General features: G+C 37.0%; 1 protein-coding gene across 2 annotated transcripts in view; it reads left to right on the top strand.

The window, feature by feature from the left end:
- LOC130905518 (astrotactin-2-like) overlaps positions 1–16149 on the top strand; it is a 573899-nt gene that overhangs the window by 501234 nt on the left and 56516 nt on the right. The gene's annotated exons all lie outside the window — the stretch shown is intronic.

Genomic DNA, 16149 nt, shown 5'->3' with positions numbered 1-16149 from the left:
CAAATTCTTAACATGGTCAAGACCAAAGAGCTGTCCAAAGACAGAATTGTAGACCTCTACAAGGCTAGACGTTGGTTACGGGGCAATTGCCAAGCAGCTTAGTGATATAAGATCCACCGTTGGAGCAATAATTAGAAAATGGAAGAAGCTAAACATCATTGTCAAAGTCCCTCGGACTGGGGCTCCATGCAAGATCTACCTAGTAGGGTCTCAATGATCCTAAGAATGGTAAGTAACCAAGAACTTCACAAGAGGAGCTGGCGAACGACCTGAAAGTAGCTGGGACCACCATTTCCAAGGTTACTGTTGTTAATACACTAAGACGTCACGGTTTAAAATCATGGATGGCACGGAAGGTTCCCCTGGTTAAACCAGAAAATGTCCAGGCCCGTTTTAAGTTTGCCAATGACCATTTAGATGATCCAGAGGAGTCATGGGAGAAAGTCATGTGGTCATATGAGATCAAAATGGAATTTTCTGGTCTTAATTCCACTCAGTTTTTGGAGGAAGAAAAATGAAAAGTACCATCCCAAGAACACCATCCCTACTGTGAAGCTTTGGGGTGGTAGCATCATGCTTTGGGGGTGTTTTTGTGCATATGGGACCAGATGACTGCACTGTATTAAGGAGAGGATGGCCAGAGCCATGTATATTGAGATTTTGGGGAATAGCCTCCTTCCCTCAGAACATTGAAAATGGGTCTTGACTGGCTCTTCCAACATGACAATGGCCCGAAGCAGACAGCCAGAATAACCAATGATTGACCTTGGAAAACACATATCAAGGTTCTGGAAGGGCCTTGCCAATCTCCAGACCTAATCTCAATAGAAAATCTTTGGAGGAAGCTCAAAGTCAATGTTTCTCAGTGACTGCTCAGAAACCTGATTGATCAAGAGAAGATCTGTGTGGAGCAGTGGTGCAAAATCCCTGCTGAAGTCTATGAAAACCTGGTGAAAAGTTACATGAAACGTTTGACCTCTGTAATTGTAATCAAAGGCTACTGTACCAAATATTAAAAATAATTTTCTCAGGTGTTCAAAACCTTATTTGCTGCAGTATAATACAAATAAATTGTTTAAAAAATCATATACTGTGATTTCTGCATTTTTTTTAGATTGTTTCTCACAGTGGACAAGCACCTACCATGAACATTTCAAACCCACCCATCATTTATAAGTGGGAGAACTTGCAAAATTGCAGGGTGTTAAAATATTTTTTCTCACTATATATATATGTATGTATTAGTACTGTCAGTTTAGTGCATTATTGACGGAACAATAAGTAGGAGCGGGGTGATTTGTGTCTTATGTAAAAGATGTCTTGTCTCTGAAGCAACTCTAGACTCATGTATCACCTACTTGACAACCTTTGCCCAAGGTAGCACTTATTAAACATAGTTATTTTCCCGTAAAACTTCAAAGAAAACCAGAGTGAGGTGATGCTAGCGTAGCGTAGCTTGTTGAGTGTTTTGAATTTTAAATTGCTTGACAGCTCTAATACAGTATATGTATGGCGGAAAACACTCAGGTGACTTGAAGTTCCGCTCTGACACCCCCAATTTGGCCAAATTTCAAAATTTGTGCGGGTGATACATCATTGGAGAGCTTAGAATCTTAATTTTCTGGGAGGGGGGGTGCGGTGGGGTGGAATTTTGGACAGGAGGGCATTTAAAAAAATAATAATAATTTTTAAACAGCGGAACCCTAATTGGAGGTGAGAGCATAATTAAAGCCATGATTAAAGACATGATATTTAAAGCCATGATTTTAATTAGATATTAACGCGTATTTACCTTGTTTCAATCCAAAAACTCCATGTAGCATGTATCGCCACCGAGTGTCAAGACAGACTGTGATTTGCCACAGCCGGATTTTGGGGGGATTTCATTGGTGAAACATGGTAATACCGTATTGGCCCAAATATAAGACAGCCTTGATTATAAGACGACCCCCTCCTTTACAAGACTCAAGTTTGAAAAAAGACTTTTTGAACACCAAAGTAATTTTTATACAGAAAATAATTACAGTATATCCGAAACAAATGATTATAACAATATATTTGAGAGAAAAAGCATGTTATTTTGCCTCATTCAAATCTTAATATCTGAACATTTAAATATGTAAACTAAAGTGCAATCACATTCGTAAATGAATGGCTTCTGGTTTTAGAAATGTAACTAAACCAATCTATTGTGATAAAACAGCAAAATTGCAATAACTGCATTAACCATCAAAGTGAAGTCTAACTGTAACTCTAGTCTTGAAACAAATCTGAATAAGGAAAAACATTGCAATAAAATAATGAAAACCGGTTAAACTTGAGAGTAGCTGAGATCTGTCATGACAGAACATCACTTCAATGATATCTGGCGCCATGTAGCGTCGTGAATGGGTATAATGTTAGACCGCGAGTATAAGACGACCCCCTCTTTTTCAGTCTTATTTCAATGCAAAAAACACTTATATTCGGGCCAAAACGGTATAACAAGGGTCGCGATGCAGAAATCGCAGACATCAAGGAGTGGTCGAGATTTTCTTTTTCATATGTTTATCCTTTTAAACTTTTTTTTTTCTTTGTTTGGATCGATTATTTATCATTTAACATATCGGGGGAAATGTGACAGTAACAAAAAAAAAAATATATACAATTAAGCGATAGTTATGAGATAGATATGCGTGTCTTATTTACAGAAATCAATTTTTTTCATTGTGACGTAATTTGTTTAAAAGTTTAAAATATGCGAGTGAATAATTTTTTTAAGTCTTTTTTTTTTTTTTTTTTTTTAATGAAATCTTAGACATCTATTAATGATTCTAAGCTAAAAATGACTGACATTTTGAATAATAAATATAAGTACTTATCTTCTTTTTATGGCTGAGGTGAAACAATATAGGTTGTGCGATGTCTGTAAACGGGGGTTTCCAGGGTAAAACGGACACATTAAAAATAGTTTGGGGGCTTAATGTGCCATGAATCTGCTATGGCAGCATATAGACATATTGTTCTATTAAACACAACAGTTCTTTTGGCTTAAAATACAGCAGTTTATTTTAAAGAGGGGTGCAAGAGCAGAAAATGCTTTTTTTTTTTTTTTTTTTTTTCCAAATTAAAAGCCACCAGTTTTAATACCGTATTTTCCGCACTATAAGGAGCACCTAAAAGTCTTAAATTGTTCCAAAAGCCGACTGTGTGCCTTATATATGAATCAATATTGAGCTGCAACATACCTCAGAGCAACTCAGAGCACAACTCCATCTAATGGATGCATAACGTAATCCAAGCCTCAATTGTAGCGTCTATACTATGTGCCTTATAATGCGGTGCGCTTTATATATGAAAGAAGTTTTAAAATAGGGCATTCATTGAAGGTGCACTTTATAATGATGTGCGCCTTTTAGTGCGAAAAATACGGTAATCAGAACCTCGCTGACTCCTCTACTCCTTTTTCATCGGTCTGGCTTAAGTAATAGAGAGAGACAGGTGCACAGGATTTTTATTTATTTATGAGTAATTTGTTTTATTTATTTATAATTTATTGTTTTTTTTATTGATTTTGTTTTATATTAATTAAATAATTAGTGTGTATTTTTTGCTGCTACAAATTTTAAAACATGCTTAACAGTTTAACATAAGATCAAATGTGAAAAACCATTATTCGTCCCACCGTAGGGAAATGTATAACTACAAATATAAATAGCTATGATTTTTAAACATTGTGGAAATAATAGCTATAAACTGTACCACATGTAAACTGACTATGGAAAACTAAAACAACTCTGTAAATTAGAGTCTACTCTACTCATTGATTAATCACTCTCTTTAATAATCACTTTAATCACTCTATGTGTATCACTCTCATTACACACACGCACACATGCACAAGAAACATGGCGGCGGCTTTTCGTGAAAGTGCCAGTCGACGTACCTGCTTTTGCTGACACTGTACAGGGTTTTGTGTGAATAAATATGTCAGTTATTCTTCCAAATTTCGCCGCATCAACCTGTAGGCTTTTCAACCGCGTCTGTGCACTTCCCTCTCATTCAATTCTGTGTCGGCGGGATGAGTGGTGCACTGAGATATTTCATTGGACTAATAAAAATTGGACCAATGAATGGGCCTCGTGCCACGGCCGATAAACTTTATTATTATTGAACAGCATCACCGGCCTAAAAGTATGGGTCGGCCCACCGAGAAGTGCCCGGTACACCCGAGGACCAGTCCACCTCTGACTAGGATGTACGAATGGGCCCTTCCAGTCAAAACACATTGTATGTCTATTGCCATCAATGGCAGCCAATGAGTTAATACCTAAAAATAAAAATAAAAAAACATGTTCGAGCTAAGGTTGTTAATCTTACTTTTAAAAAATTAATTAATTACAGTTACAAATTACTTCTCCAAAAAAGTAATTGAGTTAGTTACTCAGTTACCTGTATGTGAGAGTAATTAGTTACTTGGCAAATTAACTGGTGTTAATTTTCATGTTTTTTTTTTCCATTCAAAAAATAGTTTTTGCGATAACTAGATAGTAACCTTTGCGATGTTTGGAAGTCATTTAATGTTGTGAATCAACCGTTCAAGTTGTTAAAATTGCTCTACTTATTGTATTAGTTCCCTTCTGTCTACTTTTGACATGTGTAAGTAGGCCTGTCGCGATAACAAATATTAGTGTGCGATAATTATTCTCATAAATTATTGCGATATGCGATATTATTGCGCCCCCCCAATTTTTTTTTAACCAATTTACAATAACACAGTGAGAATACAGTATACATTAATAGATAAATTCAAAAATACTTTTTAAGAAATCACAACTAAAAACAATAGACCTCTTAAGTAAAAAAAACAACAATATTGATACCACACAGCACCACAGAATAAATAAAATGTGTTAAAAAAAAAAAAAAGAGAGAGAAAAAAAAATTGCACTTAATAACTTAAGCATTTAGGCAAATGAAAACTTTTCCCCGTCATAGCTTCTGCAATGGAGTTCCATAGGGATGCAACGATACAGTTACGTCACGGTTCGGTACGATTTTTGATACGGGGGTCACAATTTTCGATCCGATTCAATACATTTAATGCTCTTTAAAATAAAATAACAATTATATTTTTTGTTTCGGGTTTTTTTTTTTTTTTTTTTTTTTTTTTTTTTTTTTTTTTTTTGCTAGCGAGCAAAAATTTAATTGCCATCATATAAACATGCATTTTAGTGCATAATATTTACTGTATGTGCTTACTTCTTACTGATCTGAAAAATGTTTGTACAAAAGTGCTGAGAACAATCTTTACTGTTTGTAAAGTGAAGCAAGGCACACTGTTGATTGCTACAGCTTTCTTAGCAGCTAGGTTTACTACATGAGCAAGACATCCTATTTGTGGTCCGAATCCATCTGTGTCACGTACTGAATTAACAATATTTGCAACATTATCTGTAGTCACTGGTATGGAATGATTTGGCCTTCTTAACTTCCATTCAGTCATGACAGTTTAGAATTCAATGGACTACGCAACCCACAATCACTCTGTGCTCACGTAGCCAATGCCATGGGTTAAGCACATCTAGTGTGCCATTTCATGATATCTAGTGTGTGCGCGCATTAAAAAAGTTAACAAGCGCCGCTGAAGTCACGTCTGCTCATTACTACACAACACCAGCATATGACACAGCGCTCTTAATTTCATTCAGCTGTTTATTGTCAAAGCGAGGTTGTTCGTAGCAGCCTAGTCGGTAACAATGTTTTGGCGGACTTCGTTGTAAAAATCCGGCGTTGTGCCGAAAAACAGCCACCCGCGTGAAATGGCACTCCTAACGGGAGCGCCCACACGTCAACGACACCGGCGCGCTGTAGATTGTCCACAGTCACTCCGGAGCACTGATGCGGCCGGTATACGTTGAACAACAGGATATAATGGGAACGATTGGCTCCGGCGCTACTTTTTGCCGGACTTGGAACGAAGATGCATTTTGCGCAGTTGGTAACGAGGAATCCGAACTTTTAACAGCACGTCTGCCGCACGCACGCACGCACGTGCACGCGAGGCGATAAATCGCAGCGGAAAAATTACCGCCTTCATTTTTATATATCACGCGATAAATGGAATTATTGCATATTGCGACAGGCTTATGTGTAAGTTTTAAATCTGTTTCATCATTTAAAGATAGATTAAAGTCAAGAGTTTGCCCATTTAGGAGTATTTTGGATAAAAAAGTTACTTAGGTTCGCTAGGAAGGTTCTCTACAACAGACCCTTCCTGAGAATTCTACTGATTTAAGATGGCGGCTGTTTACTCACGCCAGCGAGTCTATAATTTCCCATCTAGTTCTCTATACATGCGCTAACGCCGCCGTGTCTGTCATTTCGCATCTCGTTCTATATACACTACATGTTACATCTACCATAGCATCATGTGGGCTTAGTTTGTAGGCTATCTGTTACAGTCAGGTATTATTAGAGCCACCTAGCATCGCGTTTGCAACGGCGTCACAACTCCCTTGCCTCCTCCCCACTCCCACTCTGCTCTCTCGTCTCCATCAGTCCGTGTCTCTCAGACTTTTCTCACATCATTCAACCAACGTAGTAACACATAGTAACGCACGCCTTTATATCCTCAGTAATGGTAACTGCGTTGCAAAGATGAGAAAAATAATAAGATTACTCACCACTGAAAAAAAATAACACCGTTAGTAACGCCGTTATACTATAATGGCCGAGTTATGCTTCTGCGGCAGACCTGCGCCGGCAAGGCAGACCCAATTTACGACCCTCCGCCGTAGCCTGCCATGCACCTCAACAAAATCTTTGAGTTATGCGTTGTCAACGCGTGGTGATGTGGCACAAATGGACTGTGATTGGTCCGCTCAGACTTTTGTTTCCGGTTCAGCACAAAGTTACCACCATTTTCAAACAAGGTTTGGCTACACGCAAAAATGGTCCAAGCTGACGGGAGTATCATCAAAGCGCAAGTACGACAACTTATACAATGTCTCATCAAGACATTACGAAGATTGCCAAATGGCAAGGTCAGCGATTGCATAAAAAAATGGAAGACCACCGAGACAAGTATGTGTGTGCTCGGAAGCGAATGGGCACCCAAAGTGATGACACAGTCGGCCAAAAACTGCCAGTTTTTTATCACTTTATGTCGTATTTTTGGTTGGTGCACGTCATCATTTATTGTGTACATATGTTTGCTGTGAGTCTGACTTATTTACAATTGACACTTCAAGTTTTGGTGTCAAAAGAGTTGTTTTGATGTTTAATTTTCAACGACAGTTCAAAAACTTGATACATCATCATTGATTGAGAATGCCTCGGTGCTTTTATGGCAACGTGTTTACCGTCAAGGCTTCCAACGCAGTTTGGGAAGTTCCATAGCCACCAGAAATTTACAGTGGCTTCCAGCTGGTTGGTTGTAGGACATGGCAGAAAAAATGGGCTGGAGGGCTGTCCACAATGCTTTGAAAACCTCGGGCAAACACTGCACATAGTGCTCGACAACAGGTTGAAGCTAGCCGCCACAGCTTGCTGGCTTCCACCCGAGGCTAGAAGTCTCCGTGCGGCATCAACAGTCAGACAGACCACCTCCGAAACCTTCTTCTGCATCGCCTGTGCCTCAACATTTGTATGATCAACATTAGTTGTTCAATGTTGATGAGCTGAAGATCCACATTCGAGCGTTCCACTTCCGTTGGCATTGTTTATTTATTTTTTTTTTTCTCCGTTGGCATTGCTGTGTAACCAGAAGAAAACTAGAGGAAGTCGACAAGTCCCCCAAAACTGTACAAACACAACGCCACACCCCTCTAGTGGCTTGGCGGTGAATTAGAGTAACGCGTTCCCTTGCCGCAGAACTATCGAATGCTCATTGACGCCGTAGTCGCTTCGCCTCACTGCAATGCAGAAGCATAACTCAGGCTTAACGTCGTTATTAACAACACTGGTTTGGGCAAACAACACAGGCCAAAATCTATTGACATAAACCCCCACCCAAGAGGGAATACTGTAAGTGCTATAGAAAATGTATGCATGTCAGTATGTAAACTTGAAGCCCACCCAATAGATCCTACTATATATTGAGGGTTCCTGGGAAAGAACCATTTTTTTCCTCCAACATCAAGCGCAAAATTAAAAAGAAAAGCATTTAATTTCCATTTGTTATTTACACACACCGAATGGCATCTGCTACCAATTTGTGGTGCGGCTATAACAATTGACAGATGCATCGACAGTCACAGAAAAGTCAGCAAGAGACAGTACAGTCACACCACAAAGAAAGGTGGGTTTTATCGTAAATTGAAACCAAAATTACAGCGAAAGGAACAGTGCTGACTGCGTTAATGGATGTGTAATTCATTTTAAAATACAGGCGGGAAGCTGTCTAGCAAGTTACCACAAGGTTAAAATAGGCAATATCATAGAAATGTTCACAGCACAGCAACAAATTATATTACTCTGTTATGGCATATGATTGTTCTCATTCATCTAAAGAGGACATTTTAATATATATTCTTTCTTAGTGTTTCATACAGTGTTTAGTAAATGTATGATATATGGTATATAAAAGCAGAAGAAGCAAAGCCAAACCATCAATGAGCTACTTCCTGCTAGAACCAGATTAACAGATGCCATGGAGAGGCTTACGCAAGAGGAGCATGACTCAGTAGGCCTCTCATTGGGTTTATATGGTTCAAGAGTGTGTGGTAATGACGTCTACTCACTTAGGCCCATCCTGAGTGGATTTTATTTACGCAGACAGGCATTGTTCTAACTATTAAAATACTGACTGATAACAGTTATGCTTCACACAGCGCCATTGACATACTTTTCATGCTTTCTTCACTCTCATATTGTTCATCTCCTCTGCTTTTGTGCATGCTAGATTTAGTTGTCTTACTCTATTTTTTGAAAAAGGGAGCTTAGATCAAAGGTACGATGGCGACAAAGCAATTCAAGAGTTAAGAGTTTATTGTGGGGATGCTCCCTAACATATAAAATTCATAATTTCCACTTTTTTGGCACAGCGCACAGACCACACTTCTTTTTTCTAGAATGTTTATCCAAATCTGCTCATTTTTTCAGTTTCACTCAAAAAGTGGCTGTTTTTCTTTTACGATATATATATTTTTTAAACTGACCGTTTGTCTTATTTCACTTCCAAAACAAGTGATGTTTTTGTTTTTTTAAAAAAAAAAAAAATCATTTAGAGTTGAATAAGCAGCGGGTAAAATACATTCAATTTCAGATATGAATAAGAATGGGTTAACCTTCAAAACAGTAACAGCACGGGAATGGATTTTGGAAAAATCTTAAGATTACTCACGTTTATTTCTACAAAAAGGTCAAATCACTCATTCTTGGAGTTATTTTCCATCCCTTCTTCAACTTCTCTTCTTACCTCGTGGTCTGCAGCCAGATTAGTCTTGCATTTACAAGTTGGCACTTGTATTATAAATGCAAACTAAGCTGCCCTTTGCCTGTGTGTAGAAATAGTTGGAAATCTAACCTTTTCACAGCTTTTCAAATGTTTTGATTGCTCCCACCTTTCCATCATTTGCAAGAGTTCTGGAAAATTGCAATATGGATTTCAACAACAACACCAACAACAAAGTTAATTAATTAATGTAATATCTGCCACCCTTTAAAAGAAGCACAGATTTAAAGTATTATATACACAGTATATACAGTATATGTATTTTTTAAATATATTAAAACAATTAATGCCTAGATACGTACTATGTAGAGTACTTACAGCAAACACACTCTCTTTGGATTTTGCCTCTAACATTCACGGTTAAACCAAAAACAGTTTTTTGTTTTTTTTAGGGCTGTCAAAATTATCACGTTAACGGGCGGTAATTAATGTTTTAATTAATCACGTTAATTACACATTGACGCATTTAACGCACATGCCCCGCTCAAACAGATTAAAATGACAGTACAGTGTAATGTCCACTTGTTACTTGTGTTTTTTTTTGGTGTTTTGTTGCCCTCTCCTGGCGCTTGGGTGCGACTGATTTTATGGGTTTCAGCACCATGAGCATTGTGTAATCATTGACATCAACAATGGCGAGCTACTAGTTTATTTTTTGATTGAAAATTTTACAAATTTTATTAAAACGAAAACATTAAGAGGGGTTTTAATATAAAATGTCTATAACGTGTACAAACATTTATCTTTTAAGAACTACAAGTCTTTCTATCCATGAATCGCTTTAACAGAATGTTAATGTTAATGTCGTCTTGTTAATTTATTGTTATAAAAAAACAAATACAGCACTTATGTACAGTATGTTGAATGTATATAATCGTCTTGTCTTATCTTTCCATTCCAACAATAATTTACAGAAAAATATGGCATATTTTATAGTTTGAATTACGATTAATTAATTTTTAAGCTGTAATTAACTCGATTAAAAATTGTAATCGTTTGACAGCCCTAGTTTTTTTTTTTTTGCTTGTTTTTTTTGTATTTTTGACATAAAAAAGCCTCATTCATATCCAATTGTAAAAACTGAAAATGTTACATTTTGCAAATTCTACTATTCTGTCAAATCCACATAATTCATACATTAAAACATCAACAAAATTAAAAGGCATAAAAGTTATCAGTTTTTGGCAAAAAAAAAAAAAAAAAAAAAAGAAACAAACATACAATTTGCCAAAATTTGACAAAAACTCTCTCAAACATTTCAATGGCCCCATGTGTTTCCAGTGTTACATTCAACACCCATTCTATCCTCTTGATTTTAAACTCGGACCTGCAAAAAAAATCTCTGGAGTAATACATATGACGTCATATCCTCTTCCGGGTTTTCCGATAGGCGTGTATCCCTCTGTGAAACTCTGTTGAGGTTAAATGGACCACCAGGATCTACAAGGAAAAAACTTTCAATTTTGAAAGGTATAATGAAGAAAAATATTATTTACAACAAGGCAATGTGTAACATTGCAATGTGCAACACATATTTCGAATATAACTATGGACTAATCAGAGCAAAATGACCGGAAGTACACTGTCCTTCAAATGCTAGAGTTAAAGTACGCATCAAGGTACACGCTCTGTCCTGTATTGTCATGAAAAACAAAAATAGTGTTATATTTGGAGAACAAATGTATACCGTTATGGTGCTTTTCAAGAATATATAGAGAAACGTATTCCCCTGCCTCTCCTATTTTCTGAACAATGACAATCCCGCTCAGGGTACTGTGGGTTGTCATTTTGATTACGGAAGACAACATACTGTACAATGTGGGACATAAAAAGTTTGGGTGAAGCTTTAAAAAAAAGCATGTTCAAAATAATGATCATTTGTTTTCTTGTTCTTCTCTGTGTACCGGTACTTTATTTTCACTATGTGTATTATAATTTTGTGTTCTGTCAATTTTGTTTGCATTTTCACATTATATTTGGAGTGTTCATTTGGGAAACTGCTATTTTCGAGGGGACTTTGAACACACCTCAGTTTAGGTTTGCACTTTTAAAAAAGGATTAAAATTACATTGCCAATATTTTTTGTTTTTCGATGTGCTTTTATCACTCAAAAATGCACCTAATTCAGGTTTGAGTAAAATTATTTCATTATACTTACTGTAATAATTTTAAAAATAAGAATAAATAAGCACTTTTCACATACAAAAAAAAAAAAAAATCAAAAGTGAAGCTTATCAGGCCAGGCGGCTCGACCAATAAGGTGTCCCATATTTTTTTTTATTTTCAGGGAGTTGGCAACCGTTGTAGCTAAAGTTACTGTTTGCATTGTATGACGCTGGGCTGCTACTGAGCTGTGTTAAATACCCTAGTAATGGCGGTCACCACTACCGAGTGATGTCTACAAATCTCTACTTGGATTTGTCTGTAATCAACATTTCTAGATTAAGTAGGAATGGAAGGTAGGAAACGCTCATAATGCTAGGTAGTCTGTGACTCAAATGTCAAAGAAATAATGGGTCTTAATTCAGTGACGTGCGGTCAGGGGAGGCAGGTGAGGCAGAGCCTCACCTGTCATCATGACAAAAAAATAATTATAGCATCAAATTTATATTAATATTTGTCCATTGCTCTTTATGTATAACTCATTTCAAACATTTTTTATAGTCAAAATCGCTGAATTTGCCTATTTCCTGTTCAAATAAAGAAATGAAACGAGAGGTGCGGCAGAAACGAGTAAAGCCTCACCTCTGAATGCGCAATCCATAACAAACTGGGTTGATACATGGAATTGGAGCGTGCTGGTTGCCGTACATCTGCATGTCGCCATTATAATGTTTCCAGATACGTTTATTTGACCTGATTTTCCACAGTCTGGCTAATGTCTTTAACCCTTAAAGTTTAATGTTTGTTAGCGACATATTTAGTTTTGCTGATGGGAAATAAAACCGCAGTGAAAAGGCACAGGTTGCGGCAGATAGTACTCTGCCGCACTGAAAGGGGGCGTACGTGAAACTGGACTTTCTGTCAAAAGTGGACGCGATTAACAACACCGGAGCTAAAAGGTTTGCTTCAAACTACGGGACAGAAGATAGCTCGCGCTTTTCAAACGGACTGGTACACCCGAAAAGACTGGCTATGTGGCTGTCCTTCGAAAAATCGCCTTTGCTGCTTTCCCTGCCTTTTCTTCTCAACTTGTGCCAATGTCTGGACTAACACGAGATATTGTGACATTAAAAAACTACCACGAAGCCTCAGCAAACATGAGAGCTCGACCACTCACATTCAAAGCCTGATTGCTTTAAAAACTTTTGGAAGCTCAAGGATCGATTTGGCTTTGACGAAAAGCGGAAGCTCAACGGTAGCATCCACAATGCCAAGGTAAAGGAAAACCGAAAGAGTTTGAAAGACCTCATTAATGCAACCTGCATCCTAGCTAAACAGGAGTTAACATTTCGTGGTAACGATGAGCGTGTAAGCTCTTCTAAACGTGGCATATATGTAGAACGATTACATGGTTTTGCTGAGAAAGATGAAAGGTTAGCTAGACATTTGGACACATCCACTGTGTTTTCTGGCTTGTCAAATAGAACACAGAACGATCTAATTGAAGCAATCCTCTCCATTGAGGCGGAGAGATTTTTTAAAGTAAAGGAAAATAAGGAGGACTTTTACAAAAAGGGCGTAAGTTTGCATAGGGACGGTAGGGACATAACACTACCAACTTTTCAGGATGCTAAAATTGTCCCCACCAACTTTTAAGCAACCTTACCTTTTTTGCATGATATAATGTTCAGTTATATAGAGAATTTAGATCTTTCAATAGTTCCATATGTTGTTAGGATAGAATTGACCCTACCGTTATTAGGTGAATTATTTTCATTATGTTTATGTTTGCTAATAAAAACCAGACATTTATTCAGGAAGTTTTCAAAATGTTTCTTTAGTATTTTTTAAAACAAAGTTTTGAATCGAACAGTGTATCATCTGAACCAATGCACGTAAAGTTATTATCAGTAGATAAGAATTTATTTTGCATTGATCATTTTGCCTATTAATTTATTAGGTTCATATACATGAGAAATGTGGCCCTTTGCCGCCTTCATCTAATCTGTTTGGTCTTATTAATGTCCCGTCCCCAGCAAAAAGTGTACCTACATGCAGGTTATGCTGTTATATCGTCCCTACGAATGTTGAGACCAAACCCATGCCCTTCCAAAGTAATGGCGGTTTTTGTGGTGAAGGACAGGCGCAAGACCACAAACAGTTTTCATTTCAATCTTATTTAAAAAAAAAAAAAAAAAAAAAAAAAAGAAAAAAAAAAAAGCTTAGACTAAGAAAAATACAATAGAATATTTTAAAACTAAATTTTGGACTTAGATAAAATATTCTTTGTTTTTCTTTTCACACTTTTTGTTTAGAAATCTGTAATAAATTGATTAAAGTATCAGAATTAAAAGTTTTAAAAACAACTGAATATTTCACTGAAGGTCAGAATTGAATTCTGTGGTTTTGTACACCACTCTTTGCTCTCATTTATGTTGCATGAATTATAGAATTGCGACGGCCAACACATAGAGGTTGTAGAGCAAATGCATGTTATTTTCTTACTTTTACGTATCGATATGTACCGTGTGTGTGTGTTTTGTGAAGAATGCTGATGAGATATGAAATAACCAGTAGCCAATTGAATAAGCTACCCTTTTTGGTTTATATATTTGGAAATCTGACACTAAAGGAGTTAGTGCCTCACCAACCATGAACCTCACCGCACGTCACTGGTCTTAATATGAAAAAAGGTTCAAAGCCACCGACAGAAATGTATAGGGTATAGCATGATGCACAGTCACACATTTAAGTTAAAATGATAACACAAGAAATCAATTGCTACGGTTACTTTGGATAATTCTATCAATTTTCTAATATTCTACTATTATATCATTATTCTAAAATACTGTAATAACAAAACTAAGGGTGTGATACACACAGGCAGACAACATCACTAGCATTGGTTAATAACATAAATTCCCAAGCAAATTTAAGATCAATTCCAAATGGCAAAGCATAAAAGACATAACATTATCAAGACAAATGGAAAAAAATATTAATGGGGATTATGGGGCAGTGCACACAATCCCCATTGAACAAATACTCAAGAAAAAGTATTAATGTTAACTTGTACTTTTCGATTTTAAATGACTTTTGTTGGATTATGGGGCACTACATACAATAACCATTGAACAAATTCTCAAGTATTGTGTGTTGTTTTTGACAGGCCTTTTAATGATTGTGATTTCAGACTTAGTCTTTTGGATGAAAATACATATTAGTCTTAGGCTAGGTTCATACCGCAGGTCTTAATGCACGAATCCAATTTTTTCATGTTTTTACGACTCGAGTGAGGCATTAACTTGACTGTCTGAACGGTAAAAGTTGCATAAAAGTGGACCATCTCAAATCCAATCTAGGTCACTTTCTATGTGGTTAAAATCTGATCTGGGCCACATTTTTCCAGAATGTGACTGCGGTCTGAACTGTCAAGTCCCCCAAAATTGGAATTCGTGCAGCAATTACGTCAGCAAAGAGCGAGAGAGACAAGGCGCTACGATAGTGGTGCAGATGTGCATTAGCGTTAGCGCCTAGCTTGAACGCGGCTTTTGAGGAAGGGGCGGGCTTGACAACAGTCATAATAAAAATAAAATGGGCTGAGGATAAGCGTGAGAATGCTCGTTTTTCCCTCTACTCCAAATGAACAACATTCCAAGATTGCTTACACGGCCGAGAGTAGGGGCAAACTGTCCGTATGTGTGTCTGTCATGCACAGTAGGTGCATGCTATCAATCCATATAAACTTTAAATATAAAACTAAACTGGGATTATTTAGGTCTATTATTTGTGTCCTCTTTTTGGAAATCAAAATATGATCACCCCTGAATGACGTAGAGCCAGCATGTTTAGTCATTTGTTTTGATGCAGGTTAGTTTGCTCTGTGCATCTCAGACTGCGAATTAGTGCGTACGCGTGATACTTGAATGGGCTCAATGGACAAAGGCAGTCTGAACGGGCTTGCCAAAAAAAAACAGATATGACAAAAAAATCGGAATTGTGCATTAAGACCTGCGGTATGAACCCAGCCTAAGTCATATTTTAGTCATTTCAAAATGTGTTCGTCCTTATCTACTTTAAGTCGACAAAATCTATTCAAATTTTGTCTAGTTTTAGTCTGGATACTCAAAATGTTTTCGTCTGTAAAATTCAAAAGATTTAGTTAAAAAATAAATAAAGGTTTCCAACAATTTTGAATGAACATAGACAGACAAGCACATATTGTAGCGTCTACAAGGGCAACACCAACTTGGTGATTATAATACGCACTGAGCAAAAAAAAAGCAGTACATCATTTTCAAATAAACCCATTTAGAAGCCACAAACTGTATGTAAAAAAAAATGTTGTGTTTAAGACTGTGAAGTCTGGGATTTTTTTTTATGCCATTATTAGTCTTACCTGAAGTTGCAAGCAATCAGTATTTCCCAGTAATTGCTCATTTACTAAACAAAACAGCTGAAGTGGTCGATGAGCTAATTGCCATTTTGCTGACTTTCCTCTAGATTTACCAGGAAAGCCAAGTGGCTCTGCTTTAAACTGGCTAGTGTTTTAAGAGGACACTCGCCATTCTGAAGCCAATGCTAACGTGAATGGTACGCTAATGCTAGGA

The sequence above is a fragment of the Corythoichthys intestinalis genome, chromosome 17, assembly GCF_030265065.1.
Source record: "Corythoichthys intestinalis isolate RoL2023-P3 chromosome 17, ASM3026506v1, whole genome shotgun sequence".
Lineage (NCBI taxonomy): Eukaryota > Metazoa > Chordata > Actinopteri > Syngnathiformes > Syngnathidae > Corythoichthys > Corythoichthys intestinalis.
Note: the sequence above shows the minus strand (reverse complement) of the source record. Positions and strands in the feature narration are given on the sequence as shown.